This window comes from Drosophila tropicalis, unplaced genomic scaffold (genome assembly GCF_018151085.1).
Source record: "Drosophila tropicalis isolate 14030-0801.00 unplaced genomic scaffold, ASM1815108v1 contig_659, whole genome shotgun sequence".
NCBI lineage: Eukaryota > Metazoa > Arthropoda > Insecta > Diptera > Drosophilidae > Drosophila > Drosophila tropicalis.
Window position 1 is genome coordinate 1 of NW_027173140.1, and position 11,696 is coordinate 11,696.

General features: G+C 38.3%; 1 long non-coding RNA gene across 1 annotated transcript; it reads left to right on the forward strand.

Annotated features, from left to right (window-relative positions):
• The first annotated feature begins 9,216 nt into the window (after window positions 1-9,216).
• On the forward strand, window positions 9,217-9,980 carry LOC137578715 (uncharacterized). The gene is made up of 3 exons (XR_011032751.1): window positions 9,217-9,341; window positions 9,419-9,494; window positions 9,558-9,980. It is a non-coding gene; the product is annotated as an uncharacterized lncRNA (long non-coding RNA).
• The last annotated feature ends 1,716 nt before the right edge of the window (window positions 9,981-11,696 follow it).

Below are 11,696 nucleotides of genomic sequence, written 5' to 3' on the forward strand. Positions count from 1 at the left end.
CTGATGCCAATATTTCAGTACGCGAATTCATTAATAAAATTCTAACTAGTAGAGCGGGTAGTCTATCCATTTCCCCCATCCCCCATTCCTCACCGACTAATTGAGCCGAAACCAGCGCGTACTACTGATAGATTCTACCAGATTCCAACAGCTCGCAGTAAAATTGTAGCAGGTTGTATGTTACAGTTAGTTATGTATTCCTAATTTTATTAATTGGCGCCCAAACGTGGGGCCCGGAAACGGTTTCGGGAGCCCCGACAAAAAACATTTTTAGTCAATAACAGCTTTTCTTATGGGTATTTATATCTCGGTTTTCGAACGCTAGTGTTCCTTATTGTATTGGGTGGTCAGTCGGAGTACATAAAGTTTCGACATAACTCTATGTCCACACCACCAACAAGAAGAAAAAATAAAACAACGCACAATCAATTGGTCAGCTGGATCAGACATTTTTTATTCCTAACATTGGTTATGGGCCCAGGTCTAACAGAAAACGAAATTTTAAAATTGTAAAAGATGAGTCAAAGTTTTCAAATCGAAAAGCTCAATGAGCATAATTATGATGTGTGGAGTATACAAATGCGAAGTATACTAATTCATCAAGAACTGTGGAAATTCGTGAGTGGAATAGAAGTCGTCGATCCAGCAAAACCGGTAATAGCTGATGAAAAAGCGCTAGCTTGTATTATTCTATATGTGAATACTTCTCAATTGAACTACATTAAAAATTGTATAACCTCAAAAGAAGCATGGGATGTACTACGCAATGTACACGTGCCCACCGGGCCAATTCAAAAAGTGTTGCTCTATAAAAAACTTTTGAACCTGAAAATGGAAGCAAACAGCGAAATTCCACAATATATAAATTCATTCGTGGAACTAATCAGTAAGCTGACTGAAGTTGGAATTGATTTAAGTGAAGAATTAAAAGTAATAATTCTTTTGTCAAGTTTGAGCTCTGATTATGAACATTTTGTGGTAGCAATGGAGACACGAGATTCTCTACCGTCTTTACAAGTGCTAAAAGTGAAGCTGCTGGCAGAAGCAATTCGCATAAAAGAAAACGGTGAAAAAGCAAACGCGCAACAAGCCTTCTATGCAGGCACGAACAAGAAACAAAATGAAAAACGCGAAACCGGTAAATTTAACGGAAACTGTTTCAAGTGTGGAAAACGCGGGCATCGATCAGTACAGTGTAGAGTGAAGCAACAAGAAAGTAAAGAAGCAGAAAAGAAACACCAAATTTCTTATGCAGTGTATTCGGCAATACAAAAAAGAGAAATTTGCAAACGGCAATTGGTGTATTGACAGTGGTGCCACCTCGCACATGTGCTACGAAAAAGATTTGTTTGTTTCTTACACTGAGAAAAACGATATGATATGTTTAGCTGCTGATTTACAGATTAAAAGCCCTGGAAGAGGAACAGTTCAAATAAATACAAGTGAATGTGTAATAACGTTAAAAAATGTTCTATATGTGCCAGACCTGAAATTAAATTTTTTTTTCCGTGAGTGCATCGCTAAGCTATGGTCACACAGTTACGTTCAAAGAAAATTGTGCTGTTGTAAAATCGAATGACGGTAGTACCATGATTGCAGCTTTAAAGCAAGACAATTTGTTTCTTTTTAATAACGCTACCAAAAACAGATTGTTTTATATGAAAGAGAAAGAAATTTTGTGGCACAATAGATATGGTCACCTTAATTTTCGCAGTTTGAACGAAATAATAGATAAACAACTCGTGACCGGCATTAATTTAAAACGTTTTTCGACTGATACTAACTGTAATACGTGTAACCAATCTAAAATATGCTCGCGACCATTCGCTCAAAGTTCAAATTGTGCATCGCAATTGTTAGAATTAATACATACAGATGTATGTGGCCCAATAAACACTCAATCCGTTGGCGGAGCAAAATATTTTATTACGTTCATAGACGATATGTCAAAGCGTGTTTTTGTTTACTTTATGAAATCAAAGAATGAAGCATTAGAAAAATTTCAAATATTCAAAAACTTAGTCGAGTGTCAGACAGAAAGAAAGATAAAAGCCATACGTAGTGATAATGGCGGAGAATATGTTAACAAAAATTTTGATATTTTTCTAAAAGCTCACGGCATAAAACGACAATTAACCGTACCGTATACCCCCCAACAAAACGGCGTGGCAGAAAGAGCGAATCGCACCCTAGTAGAAATGGCACGATCAATGATGGTTCAATCAAAAGTGGAAGAATCCTTATGGGCGGAGGCTGTAGCGACTGCCGCATACTTACGCAACAGATCTCCTTCGCAGGCGCTAAAAGGTACAACGCCTCTTGAAATTTGGAGTGGACACAGGCCTTCGGTGTCTCACCTTCGTATATTTGGGTCTAGTGCTTACGCGCTAGATAAAATGCATCATCACAAATTTCGGCCTAAGGGTAAACTGTATGTTTTTGTTGGATATTCTCTAACTGCAAAGGCCTATCGACTCTATGACAGAGATAAAAAGCAAGTCATCGAGCGGCGTGACGTAAAATTTGTTGAAGACGAAGTTCCTAAAAATGTGGGTTATACAGATGAATCGAGTACTAACAATTTTACATCGTTTGTTATAGACAATCATAATGAAAATAATTTGACCCATGACGATGATTTGTTCCCAAATGAAGCACAAGTTTTGGCAACTGTAGAAACAGAAGACTTTACGCCAGAAGAAGCAACTCAACATTCATCTCAAGAAGAAGAAATCGACATGGATGAGACACTTTTCAACGAAAACGAGCAGTATGTGAGTTTCGACGACTCTGAAGCATTCAACGACTCCGAGGAACAAAATGAGCCTGAACGTCGTGGACCTGGAAGGCCAAGTCTTATTCGCACCGGACAGCCAGGTAGACCTAAAAAACAATACAATATGCTTCACAATATGGTCGCCTATCATGATGTCGAAACCCCCAATACGGTCAAGCAAGCCTTACAAAGCAAACATTCGTTTGAGTGGGAGAAGTCTATGAAGCGAGAGTATGATGCTCTCATTGCCAACAAAACCTGGTCATTGGTCAACCTACCACCTGGAGAGACAGCAATCGGTTCCATGTGGGTATTTCGAGTTAAGAGAAATAATCAGGGCAACATAACAAATTTTAAGTCAAGACTGGTAGCTATGGGCTGTAATCAGCAATATGGAATAAATTATCAAGAAACCTTTTCGCCAGTTATACGATATGAAAATATTAGACTTGTTTTAGCTGTTGCTGCCGAAAAAGAGTTGTACTTACATCAGGTAGATGTTTCAAATGCTTATTTAAATAGTAATTTAACTGAAACAGTGTATATGAGGCAGCCAGAACATTTTGTTAGTAAAGATCATCCACATCGTGTAATTAAATTACAAAAAGCCTTATATGGCCTTAAGCAATCGGGCAGGGCTTGGAATAGCACACTTAATGAAGTATTAGTGAATCTAGGATTTGAAGCTACAAAAAATGAGCCATGTTTATATAAGAAGATTGATGAAAGTTCGTACAGTTTAATAGCTGTTTATGTAGATGATTTAATTATTGCCTGTTCAAAGAAAAACCATATTGCTCACATAGTAAAAATATTGAAGTGTTCATTTGATATTAAAGATTCATCTGAGTTAAATAATTTCCTTGGTATAGAAATCCACCGTCAAGGAGAAGTTGGATCTATTTCAATTTGTCAGAAGCAATATATAAAGTCCTTGTTAGAAAAGTACAATATGATTTTATGTCGTTCAGTATCAACACCTTTAGATCCTGGTTTTAAGATTAGCTGCAACGATAAGAAATGTAAAAGGGTAGATGTGACCCATTATCAATCCCTGGTTGGGTCTTTAATGTATCTCGCTATATCTACACGTCCCGATATTGCTCACTCAATTAGTAAACTGGCGCAGCGAAACAATGATCCACATAGTGAGCATGATGCAGCGTTGACGCATATTTTGCGTTACTTGTCCAAAACAATAGATTTGAAGCTGCACTATTACAAAACTGGAAAACCATTGTATGGATTTGTTGATGCAGACTGGGCGAACGACAGCCTTGACAGAAAATCCTATACAGGGTACGGATTTTATTTTGGTGGAGCAGCGTTTTCGTGGGAATCGAAGAAACAGGGTTTGGTTGCCCTCAGCAGTACAGAAGCTGAATACGTTGCCCTGTCTACAGCAGCAAAGGAAGCAACTTATCTACGCAGGCTTTTAGAAGAAATTAGCTGTCATTCTTCATCACAACCAATTGTCCTAAAATGTGACAATTTAAGCGCACAACATATAGCAACGAATCCAGTGCACCATAAGCGAACTAAACATATTGATATTAAGCACCATCACATTAGAGAAGTTGTTGCAATGAAAATAATATCAATTAACTATGTTCAAACAGATGATAATGTAGCTGACATACTTACTAAAAATTTACAAAAAGAAAAACATGTAAAGTTTGTAAAGCATCTTGGAATGATAGAATAATTGAATTTTCTGTATTTTTGTATTAAAATGTAATTTGAGAAGAAGTGTTGAAATTATGGAAATATGCTATTTACATATGTTGAAATAGTTTAAATATGCAAATTACATTTTATCGATTTATAGCTTTATGAGTATTCCATCTCTAACTTTGTTCCACCTCTAACTACAATGATCTTTCTCGCACTTCTTTTTCCCGCTCTCTCTGAATAAAACGTTTGACTTGTACATATTAATTTGCCTCGTGTTCTTATTTTACAATTTCACTGTGCAGTTTTTTTGACAAGAAGGTATCACACATCAAGTGGTTAGACTTATGTAGAGCCTTGAGGGAACAGTTTAAAGACGAGCGTACCGATCAGCATATTAAAGCTGCTATCAGCAAACGCAGACAAGGGGATAAAGAGTCGTTCGACGAATTATACGAGGCGATAGTGGCACTAGCAGACAAACTGTCTACTCCGTTACCAGAAATTGAGTTGCTAGAGCATATTCGGGCTAATCTTCTGCCCGATATTCAGCATGAGTTATTATATGAGTCCATAGCTTCGGTATCTAAGTTAAGGCAGTTAGTGCGTACTAGAGAAACCTTTATGCAGACAGTACGGAAACCATTGAGTGTACCACCAAGACCCATGCCTAGGAGAGTGGTAAATGCAGTGAGCATTCAAACAGAAGAAGAGTCCGAGGTTGAAGATGAGGTGCCAGTGGTGGAAGCAGTTAACTTGGTTTGTTGGAACTGTGATACGGCGGGTCATCCATATCAAGAGTGTGTAGCAGAACGGCGAGTGTTTTGCTATGGCTGTGGGAAGCCAAACACGTATAAGCCATCTTGTGCCCATTATAATGATCATTCAAAAAACCCGGCAGGTCGTGCACTTCGGAGAAGTGCACGCAGACAGATGGTCTCGAGGGCCAGCAATACAGATTAAAGGAAACACTAGGGTTAGAAGAATATTTGCCCGAATTTACGCATATCTCTGAGGAGAAATCGTTAGAAATATCTAAATATTCCGAACCGGAACCAGTAGAGTCGCCTAGATTAGGAATTTATTGGTCACAGACTCGTTCAAGAGAGCGAAGGAAGGCTTTTAATAAAGGTGTTAAAAAGGAGCGAAAGCTAATAGCCTCGGAGGTAGTCGGCAATGTTTTTGATATCCGTCCTTATGCAGAGGTAAAGTTATTCAATAGATTAATAAGTGGTCTCATGGATACTGGGGCTAGTATAAGTTGTGTTGGTGGCAGTTTTGCCGAAGAATTATTGGCTGTAAAACAGAATATTAGGCCAATGTCAAATAAAGTAAATACTGCAGATGGAACTCCCCAGCAGATAGTAGGAAAGATAAGTACTGAAGTTAATTTTAGAGGAAATAGTAAGATATTGAAATTTTATATAGTCCCTGGGCTAACCCAGGATCTCTACTTAGGCATAGATTTTTGGCTCGCTTTTGATTTATTACCAGCTGGTCTGTCATTAGGACCGCTACAGATAGCTAGTTTAAGCGTAGAGGATACAGCGCAAAGGATGTTAGACAGTAATCAGAAGCAACGTTTGTCTGAATGTATGGGTTTGTTTCCATCATTCCAATAAGTTGGGACTAGGGAAAACGGCGGTTGTGAAATTTTCAATAGATGTTGCTGGTGCAGCACCAATTAAGCAGCGACACTATCCTATGTCGCCAGCAAAGGAACAACTAATATATGAAGAGTTAGATCGCATGTTAAAATTAGGAGTTATTGAGGAATCTCAAAGTGCTTGGTCTTCGCCCGTGGTGTTGGTGAGTAAGCCAGGAAAACATAGGTTATGTATAGATAGTAGACGGGTGAATGCCGTTACAGTTAAGGATGCTTACCCAATGCCAATCATAGACGGCATCCTTAGCAGATTACCTAAGGCCGAGTACATTACAAGTCTCGACTTGAAAGACGCGTATTGGCAAATTCCTTTAGAGCCTGAGTCAGGGGCCTGAGTCAGTAGCAGGTAGACTCCTGTACCATTTCAAAGTAATGCCTTTTGGATTATGTAACGCGGCGCAAACCATGTCCAAACTCATGGATAAAATAGTGCCACCACATCGGCGTCATCAGATATTTATCTACTTGGATGATGTTGCTGTTAATTGTCTCAGATTCGTTTAACGAGCATATAACTCTGCTTACAGAGCTATCCAAATGTATATCCGATGCAGGGTTAACTATAAACGTCGAGAAAAGTCATTTCTGTAGAAAGAATGTCAAGTATCTAGGGCATATTGTAGGTGAGGGAACGATTAAGACAGACCCAGATAAAATATCCGCCATAGTCGATTTCCCCACTCCAAAATCGGTTAAACAAGTTCGGCGCTTTTTAGGAATGGCGGGTTGGTATCATAAATTCATTCAAAATTACGCTGCTATTGCGTCTCCAATTACCGATACTTTAAAACATAAGAGTAAATTCATATGGACATCAGAAGCTCAGTCAGCATTTGAAGACTTGAAAACACGTTTAATCCAGGCACCAGTTTTACATAGTCCCGATTTTAAAAAACCTTTCTCCATAAACTGTGACGCCAGTCATACGGGAGTGGGCGCAGTGTTAACCCAGTTAACAGAGGATAAGGACGAAGTACCCATTGCGTTTATGTCAAAAAAAACTGAACCAGGCACAAAGAAACTACTCAGTTACTGAGAAAGAGTGTTTGGCAGCCGTGTTAGCAGTAAAAAAATATAGGGCCTACGTGGAGGGTCAAGAATTTTCTATCATAACCGACCATGCTTCTTTAAAGTGGTTAATGAGTCAATCAGACTTGAGTTCTAGGTTGGCCAGATGGTCTTTGAAACTTCAGGGATTTAATTTTACCATTTCACATCGAAAAGGTAGTCAAAATGTGGTGCCAGATGCTTTGTCAGAGTTTTTACCCCTGATTTAGCGGTATTAGATAGTGATTTAGGAATCGATCTCAATTCGGTGCATTTTCTAAGTCCCGAATATGTGGGGCTAAAGGCGAAGGTCGAAAAAAACCCCCAGTCAGTACCTGACGTGAAAGTAATGGGCAATTTAGTTACCGGCGTAGTGAGCATTTTCCTGGGGAGAAGTTAGCAGATGATCAGTGCTGGAAACTATGGATTCCCAAGGGACTAGTGGCGCAGTTGTTGAAATTGGCTCACGAAAGCCCACTAGCGGCGGACTGCGGTATTAATAAGACATTGGAAAAACTCAGGCGCTACTATTACTGGCCAAATCTAGTGTCAGAAGTTAAAGAGTTTATAAACAGATGTGATGTTTGTAAAGCCACTAAACACCCGAATTATACGTTAAGGCCACCATTAGGCAAGTCGGGTGAAACGTCAAGATTTTTCGAGAGACTGTATGTGGATTTCTTGGGTCCTTACCCGCGAAGCAAGTCTGGCAATATTGGAATATTTATTGTAGTGGACCATTTCTCAAAATTTCCGTTCCTAAAGAAAGTAAAAAAGTTTACCGCGGAAGTGGTTACCCAGTTTCTAGAAGAGGATCTTTTTCATTGTTTTGGGGTACCTGAGGTTATAGTATCTGATAATGGGCCCCAGTTTAGAGCACACCATTTTAATGAGCTGTTGCAAAGGTTTTATACCTCCTGCGTCACACGTATACGGCTGCGTATGCTCCGCAGGCTAATGTGTCGGAGAGAGTAAACCGGTCGGTATTGGCAGCAGTGAAGGCTTACGTAAGTCCAAGCCAGTCTGATTGGGACGAAAAGCTAAGTAGTATCGCTTGTGCATTGAGGTCTACTATCCATTCGGCGATAAATACAACACCCTATAGGATGGCATTTGGTCAGCATATGGTAACCGACGGGTCCGTTTACCAAGTGCTACGGAACTTAGAATTGTTAGAGGATCGGGCTGTAAGGTTTAATAGGGACGACTGTTTCGAAATAATGGGAACTAAAGCTAAAGAGGAGTCACGAAAACAGCATGAGCGGAATGAGAATCTGTATAATTTACGTAGTCGCGAGGTGTCTTTTTTCAGTAGGACAAGAGGTATTTCGTAGGAACTTCCAGCAAAGTAATTTCGCAAAAGGATTCAATTCCAAGTTAGCGCCCCCGTTCGTGAAGGCGAGAGTGAGACGCAAGCTCGGCAACGCGTACTATGAGTTGGAGAATCTGCAAGGCCATTTGGTAGGCAAATTCCATGCAAAAGATATTAAGCAATAATTTTTTTGGCCCGGTTTCAAGCGAGTATCACCCTTTCCATTAGGTAAGTGTGATTTTAGTGGGTGGGTTTTGTAGTAGCGCTTGTAACCGTTTGTATTTAGAAAGGAAACGAAAAAAAAGAGTAGGAATGATTTTTCTTCTTTATAACTAAAACGATATATAAACGTTTTATCCCTAAAAGTGGGCAATATAAGTTTCACAGAGTAATCTGCGTTCACTGCTTGCACTGCTTGTACTGCTTGTATTGTTAGTTAGCGTTATACTAACTAACAGAATGTAGACTAACATTGTATAATTTTGAAAAAAATAGGAAATGCGATTTCGAGATTCATTTTTTTTTTTGTTTTGGTTCAGAAAATTTTCTTTGAATTTTTTTGTATCCGATTACTTTTTTGTGGCGCCCCCTAGGCTCCTCTAGAGTTGGGATCAGGGAAGTTTAGGGGTAATCGAGGCGAAGAGAGGGGTCCAAAGAGGACTAAGGGATAGAGATTTAGCCAAGTAGGTCGGCCCCCATGGGAATGACCTTTCTTTTCCAAATCATCATCAACCAGTGCGGTCGCAAAAATTAAAGTCATAGTGAAAACTAATTTTTTTTCGGAAGAAGTCCGATTGTGAAGTTTGAATGGTGAATTCGAAGCAGTTTTATTCCTTCAGTGATTGATAGTGTTTTATTTCAAAATAAATGTAAGTCCAGCGCTATACAAACGCGCATATCAGTTGAGTAAAGAAAGCAATTTTTATGAAAAATGTTTGTCTTTTAGGCACATGGGCAGTCTGATGAAGTAGATTTTCGAGAGGAAGTAATATTTCCTTTTTAATCCGGTGCCAAGTCAAATGGTAAATAGTAAAAAAAATGCGCCTTTTAATGTGTGCAGTAAGAAAGTTTTGTTTTATATATAGAGTTGGCACCTAGTTCACAGACTAGATGCAATGGTCTAGGCCGGTCAGCCGACTAGAGAAAGGCTTATGAGGGACAAGCTGTCAAAATGGACCGAAGCCCCTGGAGCAGCAAGTATTGGCCAGAAAAGATCTGAGACGGGCATGGAGAGTAAAAACAAAAATAAAGAGTATAAGATTCTCTAGACTAGAGGAGAGACTCCCCCCCGCCCTTACCTTGCAAGCAAACTCTGATAAGTAAAAGCTTTTCTTTTGTGATAACTATCAACCAGCGGAGCTTTCATATGTGTAGCCGCTTGGCTGGCGTTTCGTTTTGGTTATTTTATTTGCTGGTGATCGTTGCATAGCTTTCAGCCAAGAAACTAAATATCTTCGCCAGGCCCTAATATTGCATGGGTTAAACTAATGTTGGGCGAAAATAATTAAATGCCTTTATTTTTTTTTAATACTTTCGCCTTAAAGCTAACTTTTAAATTGTAAAATTCTGAGTCTTTTGTGTACTCCGAAGTCAAGTTAATTTTTTTTTCTTAAATTTTTTTTTTACTTTATTTTTATAATTTCATTTGTAATTTTCTTTTTGGTCATGAGTGAAACTTCGGTGAAAATTTTGGTTCACCCCTTTTTTTGTTTTTTTGCACGCCACTGGCGAAAGCTTAGCATGATTTAATTCTCTCTTGAATCAACAACATACTCTCTCCCTATATTTTTACACAATTACTTACAGCGGTCACCAGAAAGATCTTTCTCCGTGGGATGCTTAAGTGAGTACTCTTTGGTTATAATGTCATTTTTCTTGTGTTTTTGGTATATGATTGACCAAGCAAAGTGAAGAGAGAGTTAAAGCAGTTTTCGTTGCTCTCGTTTGAATAACATATAAAATTTAATTTTGGTCTTTTTTGGTAATCAGAAGTTTAACTTATGCTCAAAAGGAAAGGGAATTCTTTTTTCGTTCTTTGAATTTTAATATACTTTTCATATAAACATTGTCATATCTACATATCTAATTTTATATCAAAATCTATAATTTTTAATTTTTGAAATGCTTTATATTATTCGTTACTTTTATTAAATATAAGTTTTTGAAATGAATTTAGGCTGAGACGTTTACAGGGGGGGGAATCATGCAAAGTAAGATAGGTTAAAAATTGGTTTGGCATAGGGATCGCTGGGTAATTTTTTTTTCTTTGGATACAGCGATCATGGTAGGGTGGGCGAATTTGTTTTGGGCGTCACTGATATCAGACCCCTTCTTGTTCAGCAGTTGCGCCGGGAAATGCGGTATTTCTTTTCTTTTTCTCATTCTTTTCCCTATTTTTTTTTTCTTTTGGCCAGTACCAAGCGCTAAACCGAGGATAAATTGTGTCAGTACGCGAATTCATTAATAAAATTCTAACTAGTAGAGCGGGTAGTCTATCCATTTCCCCCATCCCCCATTCCTCACCGACTAATTGAGCCGAAACCAGCGCGTACTACTGATAGATTCTACCAGATTCCAACAGCTCGCAGTAAAATTGTAGCAGGTTGTATGTTACAAGTTTGTTAAGATTAATTTCTAAGATTAATTTCTATTTCTATTTTGGATTCTTGAGAACCCATTTTACTAAAAAAAAATGAAATTGGTCGTTTAGACCTGTTGTTAATTTAAGAAAAAATTTTGAAAATGTGTAAGGTTTTACTATTCTATGTCTATTATTTCTACATCTAAGTATGTTAAATCTATTGGTTCTGCACTCGATTCTGATATGTTTATCAGCGCAATTGAGCCTTGAAAAGTTCGTTTTTTCTTAAAGGAGTCTTAGCTAACATTCTACTGTAAGCTACTTTTATGGATTTTTCCATAAGATCTGCAATATTTTTTTGAAATTTGTAGTTGTGGGCTATCCAATACCTTATTTCCTTGTATTTGTGATTTGTTTCACCTGATTGTATCAGGAAATCAAGGAAGGGTAAATATTTTTGGAGCTTTTTTGTTTCTGCTTTATCCATATTATACACTAACTGCCTGAACCTATTAAACTGATTATGGATGTATTTAGTTCTTTACTGCTGTGGTTCCTCCATTAGGTAGAAACGCAGTGTGCCTGCTGCGTTTGAAAAACAGCATACATATGGTACCGTGAGAATGAAACTCATCTGTACCCT